A 13502-nucleotide genomic window follows, 5' to 3' on the forward strand; every position below is an offset into this window, starting at 1 on the left:
ACTCATGTTGTGGCTTTAGCCAGCTGTGATCAGGCTGCCTCAAACTACAGCGGGGAGATAATAAAGCATGATTAGCCGGTGTGTCAGCCCAGTGCTCTGAAATCCTCAGGCCAAGAATAGAATAGTGGTCTTTTACATCTGTTAAGATAACTGTCAGTGTTTACAGATTACTTAGTCTTTAGTTCTCCAACTTCTTGGAGACGCTGTTAGCAGATAGAGACATACAGTAGTAAAAGCTTGAAATGAGCCATGACGGCCCTCTATAACTTCCCATAGAATCCATTATACTGGAGGCAAGAGAGCACAAGCTAAAGGGCCAACTCTGTTAATAGAATGGTAGTGGGAGGCTCGGTGTCATAGAGACAAAAAGCAAAACTTGGAAGAAAATGATCAAGCTCGGGAGACATGGTAGGGAGAATAGTGAAAGGTGGACATTTTTAAAAAATGCCGGGACAAAGACACCTTTTTTAGTGAGATCAAAGGCTTTGCTAGACAACATTTGACCAAACAGGATTATATGAATTCTGGATGTGTTTACTCACCTTTCTCTTGTCTTAAGGTCACTCTGTGTATATACTGTATATCATCTCTTGTCAGTCCCTTTATGGAGACAGCCACATAGTCAAGAAGGTTAACCTCCTTACTGACATGTGTTCTTGCCCAGCCAATCAATGGTGACCCTGTGTAGCAGTAGGCAGGAGTGATACCAGCGTGAGGGTGGGGAATCAAGGCGTCTTGACCCAGGATAATGGCAATGTAATGGGATATGCTCTGGAAAGCACAGAGGATCACAGCTCGACGCTGTCCTGCCTTCTGTTGCCTCCCGTCTTGCCACACTGCCTCATTAACCCCAAATACACACTGTGTCTTTTTCACTTTAGCGCTTTAGTACCACCTCCCCAACCTCTGTCTCCCTCTTCCTGTCCCTCTCTGACTGCCTCTGTCTTTCATGTTTCCACTGGTAGCGGAAACTCCCGGGGAAGTCGGCACCTTGTGAACAGGCTCGCGTAAACGTCTGTGATTAAAGAATACCTTTGTTGAGCTTTGCCAGGCAAGAAACGTCTCTCTCTGTTGTTGGCTGTTATCAGGGCCTGCCTCTCGTGTGTCCTTGGAATACTGATTCATCCGCAGATCAGAAGTTATCGCTAAGCCTGGCACGTTAAAACAAACACGCCTCTGCCCACTCAGGGAGAGAGCCTCTGTCTGAGTGCAGTGATACCAGGATATTTATTTTGTAAAATACTAAAACTGCTAGTTATGTCGAAAGTGAGTATATTCAATATGATTAAAATTTAAAAAACTGCCCCCCACCTCCTCGCTTTCAGGATTTTCCACGAGGGCTTCCTCTGTGGAGATATGAACAGCTTCGGCTGTAGTTTTAATGACAGGCATCTAAATGAAATGAGATGAGTGGGTAGTGGAGATGGAGGGGGAGAGATAATGAAAGCTGAAGTCAGATGATGGAATGAGGCAAACACGGCTGATGGAGATTTTCTTTCAGTTTATCTAGATGTATGTCATTAGACCAACATAGGAAATCTGTCAGAGGCTTAGTTCCTGATGAAGAGTTAAAGGCACCATCTGTGTATGTCAGTGTGTGTGTGTGTGTGTTTATCTATCTAGGCTTTATAGTGGCAGTGTGGTGTTCAGGGCTTGGAGCGTGTTTTAATTACACAGCCTCACAGTTTCCTAGTTGCTGTAAAGGCCACCTCAATTAACACCTTTCACATTGGAGCTGGCACAGAGCAGCTCTGCCCTGTGATATTTCCTTCCTCCTGTGCATTTGCATTCACCAAAGCACCCTGCATATCCCCACATGAATAGTACATAAGTATAGTAACTTGTGTAAAGTTTCCTTGATTTTGTAGTTCTTTGATACTTTGAGGTCTGGGTTGCCCCCGTGGTATAAAGATTATCCAAAGTGTTATCCAAAATTTTGTTTTGTAGACAGATAATTCAGAAACTTTTATGTGAAATATTAAAGGCCAAGCACAGGTGTTTTGAATTACTTTGGCTGATCAGACCTCTGCTTGGGTTGAAGCTAGTTAAAGCTCTGCTGAATTTACTTAAGAGCCTGACTCAGAGGCATGCTTGTTCAATTAAACCAAGTTTACTTGTTCAAAGTAAACCTGGGAGATGTTCCGGAGATGTATCCACACAGGCAGACAAAGCAAGATCCAAAGGCCCCATTTACCCTTGGTATTATCATGTGATCTGTATCTGTTATCTCGATAATGAAAGCCAATCCACAGGCCTTTGCATTTACACCTAGTATTAATAAGCTTACCCGTTATCTGATTCTGCCCACAGTATAATCAGAGCCCAGTATGCAAATTAGTAAGTTATTCGTACAGCTGTGGACTTCAACAAACACCCCAGATGCTATAGAAAGCAATGGTATGATATAGGTCTGTCAGTTGTTTGGTTTGCCACTTTCAACAGTGGTCTATTGGAAGGGATTAAGATCCAAGTTATCAGCCCATTAAATAGTCATTATCAGTTGTCATTTGGAGTATAAATATGAGGTATTATGGCCCCACTTTACCTTCTGGGCAGTGGCCTCTGGTGACAGTAGTAAGTATGATGGGAATGAAACAGGAAGTCGGGTGATGTAGTATGAAGAGCAACAAAGTTCACACAGGGAGGAGGCTGGGGTGGATGAACGGGTAAAACAAAATCAGAACTATCACCTATACCCCTGTTCATGCCCTGTTTAAAAGCAAGAGTCAAAGTTGATGTAACAAACTTAACTTATGTAATGTTACATAAGACACATACCGATTCTAAACCAAACCATGATCTTTTTCTATACCTAACCGAGTAATTTTGACACCTAAGCCTCCCAAAAGTGAAACTGAAACCTAACCAAAGCATGACAGTTTTACAATGTTGGATTTGCTGAGTCTAAAGCATTATAATGATAGTGATAGCAACTGATAATGCCCATTTGATAACATTCAAAATGGGTAGATCCAAGCACTAGACAAAAGTATGCAATTGAGGGAAATATGATATATCCAGCATCACTTTTGATAGTAGGGAAGGTACAATAAGTCTCAGTCACATTACAACGGCTTCAATAGTCCCACTAAACCATCAAAGTAAGACAGTGGGCGAGTATGCATTAATACAGAAAAGCAGCTACATAGAATTCACAACTAAATGGTTTTCACACTTGCGCTTTTTTCCAGTGTGACATTTTCAAAGGTCTGCTGTAAAAAAATAAATAAATAAAAAAGAAAGAAAGAAAGGGGGGAGACTGGTGCCTGTTGCATGTGTAAAAAATTTTGGTTTATTGATGTCTGTTTGATACAATGAATAAAATTTTTAAAAGGAGGCCGTTATAATTTCAGTTTTGCCAAGTAGGCGATTAAAGTTGGCTTAAATGCTGTGAATAGTGGCAGTTTAACAAACTTACTAATTAAAGTTGTTTCACATGAATGTGTGGACACTTTTTTAATATATTTTGCTCGACACCTTATCACAGGAAAAATCCTGGGAGCAGACCAAAACAAGCAATCTGTCATAGAAGGCAATTTTGGTGTTTAATTAGTCCAAAAAGAGCTTGCAGTATAAGCCTACTTCAAGCGGTATCCATACTCTCCTTCTCCAGTCATTTGGTATAATAGCCAGGAACTGATAACCCAAACTCTATTCTGAAAGTAATTTGCCAGACTAGCAGCGATGCACCTGTCCCCATCACCGTCCTTCTCCCCGAAGTCATCTCTCTTAATGACTTGTGCCTATTGTAATTGGCTTTGGCTGGTTTCATTTACAGTTCTGATCAGCCAATCAGATTAGCAGGGTGTCATGTGATAGTGTTTGCTGAAGCCCTTAGGAAACCTATGAGTGATGGGACAGAATGAAGTGGGTTATCTGAAGGGAGTTTTAACAAGGTCTGGGACTTAAATAGCAGCAAGATGGAAGGAGAGGAAAATACAAAACCAGATAGGATACCGTATCTTTCAGCATCACAGCGAGTGAACAGAATAGTAGAAGCAGCTGCTCTTTCCATGGAATGAACTGACTAGAGGAAGGTGGCACTCGTGACTCTTGTTAGGTTTTAAATACTGACATAACCATTTAAATACATTCACAATCCATTACATATCAGGATTTTTTTTATCCTTAGGCACTTCGTAACTTTTTACTGCAATCTAGAGTTGGTTATCCATATGAAAGAGGAAACAAAATCTTAGAAAGTTTTACCAATCTCTGAACAAGATTCACTCACTCTTATGTCATGTCAGCCCCAAGGGCTTTGTAATGTTTTTTTTGTAAAAGTTGTTTTATTTCACTTCAAATTAATGTTGTCCTAAAAGCATATCATAAAAGAAGTGGATGTAGCCACAGTGACATCACTCTTTGGTTTGTGGACTACCATTTAAAGCCAGAGTTTGGAATTTTGGCCATCACCGTATTAGCTTTTTAGAGACAGAAGTTTGGACATTTGGACAGATCTGACTGAAAGCCCAGGGACACTGCCATGGTAGTGACTTGTCAATCAAAAGGTAGCTACATCCTTCAGCATATCCTGCTTTATCATCTACTTTACTCTGTATAAATGAACATCATGCTGTATTGATGAAGACTTGAAACTAGCGCTTAAGACCATAAGGTTTAAGGCACTTACACATTGGCCTCTCTTTTCAGACCCGGAGATTACTGTTTGGCTAAAATTCACCAAATACAATTTTTCAAATAATTTGCTTTCCCATCCTTATTTGGCTTTCAAGGAGAAAATTACAAAGAAATACAATTCTTAAGAGCAAATCTGTCAAATCAAAGCTTTTTGAACTTTCAGCTATAGGAAATAGCATCTGTAGAACTTAAAGCATTGAAATTGTTTTTTAAAGATAGTATTTTTTTAACCCTTCAAAGTAGTAAAAGCAAAATCTCCGCCAGGTGGTCAAACGGCCACACAGTGATTATGGGTGTGGTACAAAATTATCACAGTAAATGTGTCCCAGAGACACAGTACATGCTTCATCTATTTTTGACAGAGCCATGGTGTGTTGCACAGAGCAGATACATTTTTCCTGCTATCAGACCCTGTATGTGAAATAAAGATACTACTGTATATAGTAAAGAAGATGAATGCATTTCCTAATAACTTCAAAACACACACACAAACCTACACACACACGCACACACACACACGACCAAATGATTAATAAAAACCAAAATTTTATTCAAACATGTGACTTCTGTCTGATATAAAATACATATAACTCCATATGACATAAGTGGTTAATGTTTTGTTCTGTTTCCTGGGCTCTTGTGTTTGATTTTTACTTTATCTAGTTTTGTGTGTGCTTCGATTCCTCTTTCAGTCGTTTAATGCTAATCTACACTAGCTGAAACACATTTCTCCAACTGAACAAAACACAATACATTTCTATTTGATGTATATAGCAAAGGGAAAAGTATCCCAGTCTGATACCTTAACATAATGTGTACCAATTCTGGATGTGTTTGAATGGAGACGTGAAACAGTTTTAATAAGAATCGACTCATGGAAACTGTTACAAGTAAATGAAGAGAAATGGAATGGCTTATCATGGTGCTGCTACTGTATGTGCAGGTTGTGATGAACAGTAAGGCATTTCCAGTTTCGTCAGAAGACACTTTAAAGTGATGGGAAATAGATTTAACTAGATTTCACTTCATTTTGCTGGCATGGCAGACAGTCATATAATCATATAATTTTCAAAATCACTAACCTTCAAAGCTCCTTTCTTCCTGCTCTCCTCCTTTTCTCATTTTATATTTTACATTCATTTATCTTTTCTCCTCTAATACCTTGCTGTGGTCCACCTGTGAATTAGTCTTCCTGACTGTTTAGCTGCAGCATGATGTATTGTGACATTTTCCAATGAGCCATTCCTCATTTGCGAGCTCCTGGCTTCCCTGAGTCCCTGCATGTTGTTATTTCATTTCCTTCATCGTCGACTTTTGTGTGGCTGAAAAATAATAATCATAGTAATAAAAATGCTGAATATTTTTAGCCAAGGACATCATCCACTGGCTGTTTGTACCTAAGCTGTCCTGATATTTAATGGTTTTTCAAATGAAAAAAAGAAATGTAGCCAGATAAGAATAGTTTTGTTTCAGCTTTGTCCTTGGTGACAAACTCTACAAGTTGGCCTTTTTTTAAATCCTGTGAATTCACTGGTGACCAGAGCACTCGGCATACTTATTTCACAGTTAGAAAAATTGATCAAATGTATGACTTTGCCAAAAATGAAAATGAAACTGGCTGTACTTTTTTTTCCTCTTTAAATTTGTTGTGCTCCCTACCTTCACCTCCTCTAGTAAAACTTTTCTGCTACAACACATTTTCCCCCAAGAGGAAAGACCAAGTGCAAACAGATCATGGATTTTATACTCAGCATACCATGCAGGGGCCAGAAATTGGTACATTTTGAAACCACTGCTGGTCACAACCCTGCCTTTCCTTCCTCTTTTACAACAGTGGGGAAAAAAAGTCAGAAAAAAAGGAAAAAATACAGCCATTACAACAGAAAGTGACAGTCAGACATATAGAGAGTATTAGCCTAAAGCCAAAGTGTTAGAAGCAAAAAGCATTTGAGGGGTAGAGAGATATAAAGAGAAATCAGAGAAGAGAAAGAAAGAAAGCTGAGTTTGTAGCCTGTAGCTGTGGATTAGCCCTGACGGCTCCAGGAGTCAATCAGTCTGCGTGCTCCTCTCATCTCTGGGCAGACGGGAGAATAACAGGGCTGTCTAACTGCCAGCCACGGGAAGGTGGAGGTGTAGAGACTTGTAGTGGACGATGGAGATGGAGCAGCAGGGCAAAGCCTAAAGGAAGGAGGTTGGAGGTGATGAAGTTAGCCCTTGCAGAAATTCCTTGATGCCTGTCTCTGCTGCATACATCCCAAAAACAGTGTTCTGCAGTACTTTGACACTGAAACCTTTTATTTTTCTCTCAAAAACTCTGTAATATTGGTCTTAAATGACTAAATTATCTCTCTGTTAAACACATCATGAATGTACCAATTTATTGGGAATGATATCCACTTTCTCCATGATTATGCTGAATAGATGACCTAACTCTGCATGGGATCATTTCATATCTGTAATGTTTTTATTAAATCCACATTTGTTTGTGTTTGCCATTGGACCATGATGCAGTACCAGTTCATTTTTTTGTGTTCCTCAACAGATTACAGATTTAGAACAATATCAAATTTAAATGGTTTTGAAGTTTTAAATGTTGCAGTGTTTGTCATTAGACTTGAAACATAAAGCTTTATGAGTGAGATATTCTTGACTTTCAAGTTTATCATAAAGTGAGCAGAGACAAAGTCATTTTCCAGCTGTGTCCAACACGTCTCTTCATCACCATCAAACCTCCTTTAGTTATATTAGAATTATTGTATCATATTACTTTAAAGGTGTCATTGCTGACATTTGGATTAAAAAAAAACAACATCACATTACAATGTGCGAGTTTGTATTTTGTGTTTAGTCTTTGATCTTGAAACTTTCCATAATTGCAAGCTAATCTCATGGAAGCTTAAAGGAGATATATACAATATTCAGGGCATTAATACAGTAGTTAATAACTATTGTTTTAAGTTGTTGTGGAGTAATGACATCCTGGACGGATAATAAAGGGTGGATAATAAAGTCACACCGCCTCTATGTGTGCTGATGTAGCTGGTGCATATATGCAGTAGCTGCTGCGGCTCCGTACTCATCTGGCAGTTATCACCAATATTGGGACTGTGGCTTCTTAGCAAAGTGCCCACCCTCCAGTTCCTTACCAGGTTAACAATGTTTCCTGAAAGCGCTGTTGCTGTTGTTAGCACTGTTTTCGCTGTTTACCACAAGCTGTCTACTTAGCCACAGCCATTTTGAGAGCTGTGTGCAGACAACCTCTGAAAGTTGTAGAAAGCGTACAAGCTTACAGATGGCGCAGTGCAGAGGTGAGGCTTGTGGTATACTGTAGGAGCAGCAGAAACACTTCTAGATAGTGTTTTACAGAAATTGTTTGCAAATGAGTAGTCTGGCAGCAGCAGCATACTAGACCAAAATTATTTTAAATTGGCTGCCGTTTTGCAAAGGATGCACTGGATATATATGATGCATGAAGTAGAGTTTGTCATATGCGAGTGTTGCACAGCTACTGGAGTTGTCTGCCTGAACTGGCTCGCGGGCTTCACTCCTTTTAATATTGAAGAGGGACTTGATGGAGACAATTAAAGCTAATCTCACCCGTTAATTAGTGTAATTCCTGCTCTGAAACCAATTTATCAGAATCAACCCCACTTTTGGAAAGTTAATTTTAGCTTTGGACTGTTACATTTTTCAGTGAAAATAATACATCATTAGTTATCTCGTTTGTACAAAAAAAGCCACTCTTCACTTGAATACAGAAGTTACTTAGCTTATGCAAGTTTCTAAACTTTCTGACTTCATCCCTGCAGTCTTATTAAACCCTACAAAAAGGAGGGCTAACAAGCACAGGGATTTCTAAATCTACATTTGTGTTATTTTAACCTGTTGTTAAGATGCAAGACATGAAAGCTTCAAAGGTGATTGGATTTTTTCAAATTTGACAAAAATTCCTTGCAAGCATATCAAGATCAACCACTGTTGAGAGGAGATGGACTGTAATAAAGACAGGGAGGGGAGGCTTATGGAGAAAAAGATGTCTTTCCTAATATGCACAAACACTATCCTACAAATGGGTAGCTGATGCAGCTTTCAGCATGGCTCGAGGGATGTCTGTCTGTTGGTCAATAACTATTGCATGGATTTCTATTAAGTTTTGTACAGAGATTCATGGTCCCAAGATGATGAAGCCCTCTGACTATGATTATCCCCTGATGTCTCCTCTAGTGCCAACATGATGTTGATTTTGGGATTGTGGTGAGCGTTCTACAATTTTAATTTTGCAATGAAATTTGGTACAGACATTAAGTCCCCCTTTGGTGATCCCTTAACTGCCTATCTAGCGCCATCATCAGGTCAAAATTTTAAGGTGTCCAAATTTTTGTTTTATGACCAATTACAAGAAAAAAAAGAAGAAAAAATGTATGGAGCTAAATAACAGTAACGGTTATAGCTGCTTAAAATACTGACATTATAGCATTAAAGGACCACTTCACTCCCAAAATGACCATTTGTATATGAGTTACTCACCCAATGTATTACATTCATTTTTTAAGACAACTTTTTTTTGGATGCCTCCAAGGTGAACAAAGAATACAAAAACAGAGAACATTCTTGATGAAGTCGTTGGGGGACCACTTTTAACAAAGGCAAAACTATATCACAACATCTGGTTATAAAGACTCAGACAACTCATGCAATATAATCCAAGTCTCATTTACCCAGTCCTATGCTCAGCACTTCCCCACCACATGCACATTTGCAAAAGCCTTTCTATTTAAAACATTTCCATAAGGAGTTCTGCGTGTGTTTTGGAGGTACTGTGGGCATGGACCTTGGATCAGTACTAAACTGCCATATTCACTAGTTATTTGCTGTGGCTGTGTTATTACTCTCTACCCACAAATGTGGTCATTAAGACAATTTGCATTTGGGACGTAGCAATTGCCAAAACAACAAAATAATTGAGTCAGTCACTCTGAGCGCGGTTGTTATCTGAGTTAGAGAAGGAAAGTTGAGTCTTAAATAACACACAAACACATTTCCTTAGAGGCACAGAGCAAAAACCTTTCTCCTTGTTTTAATCTTGTTGTACACTGGTTTGGCCAAACTGGACCCTGCATTCTCTGGGCACCAATATTATTTGTGCAAGAAATTAAAACCTCGTTTAATTAGACAAGAGCTCTATGCTACCAGCACGATTGCTCAAAGTCACAATGAATTAGTTTTTGATACTTTACAAATCTAACAAGACAGCTTTTTTATCACTCTAAAAATGATTATGTTCTTTTGGCATCACAGCAAATCCTCCCATGTCCCTTCTTTCTTTAATATTGCCTGCTTTACTTTTTATGTACTTTTTAGTGCCTTACACAAAGAGATGGCTTGACACGTTATAGCGGCAAAGATCCATAAATTGCCCGTCCCCCTTTAGAAACTTGCAGGGCGTTTAATCAGAACGTTTGTGACAAAGCGGTGTGAAGCAGAGGCCAGCAGACAAGCTCCATTGATGCTGTGGCAGGCTGATGATGACATAGGCATGATGCAATGGAGATAAGGAGGAGCAGGAGGAGAGAGGAGCAGAGAAACGAGTGATTAGGTATGGGGAGTATTCATTTAGGAAGACAAACAGCTTCATTTAAAGCTAGCCAAGCACAGAGACCAGCCTCTCCCACTACAAATGGGTTGAAATTTGCATCTTTTTACTGACGGGGGATCCGTGCTTCATCCTTACTCTCTTGGTCTCGAGTGATAATGAATTATCTAAGGTCTCGCCTGAAGAGCTACTTTCTTTGATTCGCTTCTCAACACATTTTCTGTCCGCTCTTGCTAAAGTAATTCCTCTCTGCTCTTGATCTCCAGCTGATATTGTCACAGCTATACTTATCTACAGAATGTAAGGGTTGTTTGTTGTTTTGTTTCATTCCTTGACTGCATACAGAAAAGCAACCCATGGCAGTCATTTCACGTTTATTATACAGTAGAAATGCCTAACTCACTACCATTACATTTGATTTCTCCCTATCACAATCTGCTGATGGCTTTACAGCTGAGAATGAAATTAAAGTTTTGAGCTGAGCAAACAAACAGATCATGATGATTATCTGATAAACACACGTTTCTCTGCAGGCTGTTATGAAGCAGAAAATGTTTTAGCTTCTACCATCCATCATTCATTTCTTTTGTGTCTGCTGTTCTAAATGAAAATATTGTGCTGCAACTCAAAAAAAAATATGGTAGAAGTATATTAACTCAGTCATTGCTACTATTTTTACTCTGGCATAGTGACTATTTCAGCTTTGTTATTGACCCAGGAGAGTAGTGTTTTGTGTGCGTATGTGTACGTAGGGGTTGGTGGGTGGATAAGCGTCTCTACAGTTTTATAAGAAATTGGATTCCTGCCATTATCCTTGAAATCAGCACCTACTCATGCCCTTAGGGTTTCCACTACACTTGACATACAGTACAATCATGCATTTACACAAATAGTAAATATTTAGCACTTAGGTACTTGCCTCTGTCGCCCTGCCAGAGGGATTCAGCAGCCTGGGCAGCACTTTATGTTGCTTCTGTTAAAGAGGTTACGTGTAAATGAAAAAAGCCTCAGCATGGAAGTAAGATATTTTCCATCTGAATTATGTTTAGGTGCATTTGACATTTCTGTTGTGTAGCCTGGAGTGTTATCTAAAGAGAGCAGTAACCTATGGACGCCTTTTGCAATGTATGTTTACACCCATATTATTTGTATATGGCATCTAAATGAAAGACACAATAATAAACTTGTGCTAGTGCTTGCTTGGGTCTCAAGTCAGAGCAAAGAAACAAACTCCCAGAAGTGTTTCGGTTTGCTATTCTCTGAGATATTGTTAGTTCCCAAATGTTGTACAGCAGGATTCATTCTGGTATCCAGTTGACCCTTCCCTAAACCCTCTCTCAAAATGCTTTGGGCTTCTCCACAAGTGGTGTGTGTGGGGCTGTAGTAGAGATCCACCATATAGAAAGAGTTTTGTCTTTTTTTTAAGCCTTTCCAAAACAAAACATAAAGATGCAGAGGTGTAAGAAATAGACAGTATGTCTACAGTATCTGCTCTAATGTAAGATATATTCATCAGCATGCCAAGCTAACTAGCTTACTACTTACAAAAGTAATCAAGTGTTGCTTCCACGGCCAAAAAGCATCATTTGGGTTACATTTATCTGGTGTGCAAATTTGCATTTCCTAGGAAATAAAGGAATAAACCACTCTACTCTTTCTGTAGCCCTGTTCCCGCTACACAGAAAAAAACAACAGCTAACACCCACCAACATCTGGATTTTTAATGCAACAGGAAGGTATATAATCAGCATTTATATCTGTGTTAAATAACTGGAGTCGCCAATCGGCATTGACGTAAATACAACATCTGAGTGAACATGCTAATTTTAGCCCCCTAACCAGTGAGATGCAAGGACATACTGACATAGATTACCATCTGTCTCCACCCAAGCAGCACTCAAACATTAACCCAAATTATTCTGAAGCAGGTTTAAAATAAAACCTGAATAAAGAAGTGTAAAAACCACACACACACACACATGCTTGTCTGCTACAAAGCCGTGTACTCAGCTCTGGCCTACTGGCAATGGGAAAGGAGTCTAAAACGTAATTTTAGTGGGTTTACTTGTCTTTTAAAAAACTGTACACATGATAAATTGAGTAGAAAAGGGGCATGTGATTAAATAGCACTTGTTTACTTTGTTGATTGGATTGGTTAGGCTTTAGGAAGAGAAGTGAGATAACAGTGAGCAAAGCTAATCAGAGGCAGAGTAAATGTTTCTGTTAGACAGTAAGGCAGTAAGATAGAGTAAGGTGGGACATTCCTTTGCGATCCTTGGAAATGCAAATTTTCATTTGATGTAACAGGTTAAATTGTTTTTAAAAAGCTTTGTTCATGACTCACCCTGTGGAAGCCGGTTCTGAGAAGTCCCTGAGCAAGTTTATTCCTAAGTAACCCTCCACCAACATTACCCTGAAATATTGTTAATGTTTGTCAGACAGATTGCTTTGTTCTCATTGTAATAGCCTTTTCTCATATAATGTTAAAAGAGAAAACATACTGTTTTATTTAAGTGTAAGCTAAGCAGGCAAGCAAAGGTACATTGCAGCAATAAATCTAATCTCACATTCGCCCTCATTGAACTTATAATACTGTGAAATAGCTCTACACTGCAATGCAAGAAATGCTTTATTTCCATGTCTTCTTACATGGATCATCATCCTATAATGCTGTTGCTAACTTTTTGATGGGGACATGCAGCTTTAACTATTTTTTCTTAGCCTGATATCATATATATTGCCATGAATCACCTCTTTAAAAGGCTAATTTTACAATGCTCTCACTTTAATTTTCAACCAATGCGTAGAGTTAGCCTTGTTATCGTGTCCATATTGTGTGTTCATACGCTACAGGACATGATATAAGAAAATTAATCAATCAATGCCATGGCTTTGCATTTGACATTGTAGAGAGTGATAAGCAAAGTCGAAGAAGAGCGAGTATGCTCGAGCTGCAGGCAGGAACCAGTTTGCATATCCATACATCTGTGCTAAATGAGGGAAATCATGTTTAGTTATAGCTAAGCCATTTTAAAGCAAAGAGGGATTTTTTCATGAGAAAAAACCTTTTGCATATATAGTTTTGATGAACAGAGGTGAGTTTTAGGGTGTTAATCAATGTCAGGAGAGGAACTTAAATTTTAACATAATTAGTGAGCTATAGCTGGTAAAATCGTTGTCATTTCAGCCAGCAAAAATGACAGCCACCAGCTAGAAATTTATTTGTATGTTTCTTTTTGAGGTCAAGGACCTTTTTTATTTTTTATTT

The sequence above is a fragment of the Plectropomus leopardus genome, chromosome 11 (genome assembly GCF_008729295.1).
Source record: "Plectropomus leopardus isolate mb chromosome 11, YSFRI_Pleo_2.0, whole genome shotgun sequence".
Lineage (NCBI taxonomy): Eukaryota > Metazoa > Chordata > Actinopteri > Perciformes > Serranidae > Plectropomus > Plectropomus leopardus.